Here is a 3,629-nt window from a genome sequence, read left to right on the forward strand (position 1 = left end):
AACATAAAACCGCGAATACACAACCTGACAGCTCTGACACGTGGGAGTGTTTGAGTCACGCTCGCTGTAACAATAAGAGTGAGGCGCCGCAGTGACGATGGCGAGGTGCTCCTCTTCAGCCTCCTGCTCGTGAGCGGCAGCCCGTGCCAAAAAGACGAACCCGTCTATTGTGAAGAGAAGCTGTTTTACCTGAGGGACAAATGTACGACCGGTCCAATTAACCTCTGGGGGTTTTGTACCTCGTTAGTTCTCCACTGTGTGTCCTGCTCTGTTTTTTGTCTTTTTTATCTTGAAAGTGATTTCCCCTGCGTTGCCATGGTTTCTCATTGATCATGGTCCATTGCCAAAAGTGTCATGGCTTCCACTGTTAACCACCACACACACACACACACACACACACACACACACACACACACACACGCTCCAGCTACTAGACTAACCAGGACCTTCACTGGCTTTTTTGACAGTTGCTATAAAGCCCCATCAGTTTTCTGTGTGTGTATATATTTTCCGCCAAAGCTGGTTTTAAGAACACGGGGGGAAGCTGAGCCGCTTTGTACGAATCCAAAAATGCCAGTGCATGTAGCAAAACCCGCTTTGAATCTGCTCGCACCATCACAGAATATATATTTTTTGGTTCTCGGGAGTGTTGTAAAAAAAACAAAACGTAACCTGCTGTTGCTACTTTGATAAACATACTGCGTGGAGTATGAGGCTTGTGTTGCACACGTGCATGCATTCAAACATTTTGTATTCAGTAAACTGCAGTATACAGTATGTATATAAAAGTAGCAGCATTTTTGACTCATCGGTTGTTATTATGGGATCCACGAGTTGACGGACGCTTCACAGTATATTCTGGACATTCATCTCGAGAGGGAGACGTCCTCGCTCGCTACCTCTAGTGATCGGCAAGAATACGTAGAGGAATCATGTCAATTATGCATTTTATTCCCATGATGCCTTGCTGAACTTATGAGTACGACCTCGGGTGAATCCTTTCTCTGCCACTGACGTTTTCTCTTCTCGGAGATTTTAGGGAAAATAAACGATGTGGAAACCTGCCGCACCTTAAAGGAAATTCAACATTTTTTAGGATATTTTCTTTCTTGCCAAGTCTTTACTCTTCATGTCTGTGTGGTTAAAATGAAGCTTCAGCTCAGCTTGGACTTGTTGTTGATGTGACGAGTGAAGCACTGAACTTTTTCTTTGAACGGCAAAACATGATCGTGCCTCTGACCGACCTCCGAAGTGAGGCCTGGGAGGTGACCCCTGAAGGGGTGGCCTCAGATTGCAGTAACAAATGAGGTTAGCTTAGCATTAGCAAAGGGATGCCGTGATATTAGATAATCCTTTATTGATCCTCATGGGGGGAAAAATTCAGGAATTACAGCAGCTCAAGTACAGAATCAATACAGATAAAAAACAGGATAAGAAAACAATAAGACACAAACACAACTGGGACGTTCTGTTCCACCCGGTCGATATAATCCACTCAACTATTATATGGATTCAACAGAGAAGCCAAACTCAGGCTAACGGCAAACTTTCTTTTTAAGTTTCCTCAAAACAAATCTTAAGGGAGTAAAACCCTCTTCAATTTCAGTCCCGTTGCCACGTTTAAAGTTGTTTTTCTGTGATTTTAGTAGAAATATGTGGCCTTTAAAGGTATTTTTTTTATTGTTAAATCCTTCCATCCCTTTATCCATCGAGTTTATCAGCTTATCCAGGTCCAGGTCGTGTTTGAGGCTGTTTGTCCTCACGTTTGTTTTCCCAGAATCTCTCAGAATAGTGACGACACGTGTAGCGTAGCATCGGTTCAGTGAAGGTATCACGGGACAAGGAATAAGGAACAAAAGTACATTTCTCCGATTATATTTTTTCCGTTCACCACTTTCAGAACGATGACGTGATCCCGCAGCCTCGTCTACGTAGGGGACTCAGTTCAAACTCATTCATGATGGAGTCCCAGAGACAGAACAACCGGGCTTTGTGTGAACCGACGGCGTCACGTAGACATTTATATCTGAGACTGAGTCTTGTCCACTCAAGGAATGAGCTTGTGATTCTTCTTGTATTTTTCTGCTGATGTTTATTAACAGGAAACTCGAATACCTTCTGCATGGTGACACTTCTAGAGGATGCTATGGTCTTTATAACAAGTTAAGATGACTTTTATCAGTATTTTATAACCTTGTTAATTTTATATATCCACTTTACCTTGCGTTCCAAACTGGGATGTTTACTGATAGCTACGTATGGGAAAGCCGTGCTGTGTATTCTGTACTGTGAGCTTTGTCCGTGTGTTACTTTTGGCGTGAGCTTTAACTTTTTCGTTTTCTCGATGCGTGTTCGCTGAGTTTCGGTTTTACTCGTTTACACTGTGGTTATTTTATAGCTACAATCTGAAATTATTATTTTTTCTTTTGTATTTAATGTCAACTTGTGGCATGAATTTGAAATAAAATGGGAAAACCTATTTCCGGAGTTTGTCATCATTGTATGAAAGTGAGCATGAAAATGTATTGGATGTGGAAAGAAGAAAAGACGTTTATTCCACCAGTGGATATATATAATCACAGTATTTTCTTTTTGGATATGATTACAATTTAAATATATTTCTGGTTTGTCTTAATGGCTTTTCAACGACCTAAGTTGGGAACACTGGTCACCCATATTGTACCTTACCTCTGGGTTTTTAGATTCAGCAACTTTTTGTTTTATTTACTCAGAATAACTTAATCTATTATAGATTAATGTAATAAAGAGACAGATTTAAAATGTGTATTTGAGTTAAAGAGCGACAGCAGCAGCTCTGTGAAGACACATACTCTTATTATTATTGTGTCTGTGGCGCCTGGTGACGGATCCGTGCCGATATCCTCGTTGCACTGAGCGGATTAGTGCTGCACCTTTGACCTGAGCTGCGTTGACCTTTTGCACCTTTCACTGTTGACCACTGTGTGAACTGAAGCATGGGGGCGTGAAGTGTCATTCTTACATATCCAGAACCAACCAATCAAGACGTTTGTTGTTTTCCGCTGTGATGTGACTTCACGTTAACGTTAATGATTTGAGGTCACATGCTCACAATTACAACACAAACAGTCATTTTTAAAAGTGGCGCCTTGGCGACGTCAGCGAGTATCGTCACGTTCTCCTTTTGGCGAGAGCACGGAGGCGCAAGCTTGAGCATGTGTGTGTGTGAATGTGAACATGGGAACATTTAGGCTAAAAACACAGTGTAAATGACGCTGTTTCAGATCGAATTGGAGGCTGGAGGAGGAGGTTTTGGGTTTTTTTCCTGTTGTTTTTTTGTGTTTGAAGAAGTGGTCACCATTGACTTCCATTGTATTGGATTTGGCTGCAACGCTGTTTACCCCTGAGACTCCAGAAGTGTGTTGTTGACTCAAACACTTCACCCACCACCTCCATCGTCAGAGTGGTGAGTAGATAAAGAGTGAATTTAAATTCTTTGGGTGAACTATCCCTTTAATTTCTGTGAATTGACCCTTTAAACTTACTCAGCTTTTCGGTAGCTCCTTCCACATCCTGACCTCCCTCCTCACCTCCCAGCTGGTCTCTGTATCTGCCACCAACAGGCTCCACCTCCCAGCTAATCAGGATCA

This window comes from Hippoglossus stenolepis, chromosome 15 (assembly GCF_022539355.2).
Source record: "Hippoglossus stenolepis isolate QCI-W04-F060 chromosome 15, HSTE1.2, whole genome shotgun sequence".
NCBI classification, from domain to species: Eukaryota; Metazoa; Chordata; class Actinopteri; order Pleuronectiformes; family Pleuronectidae; genus Hippoglossus; species Hippoglossus stenolepis.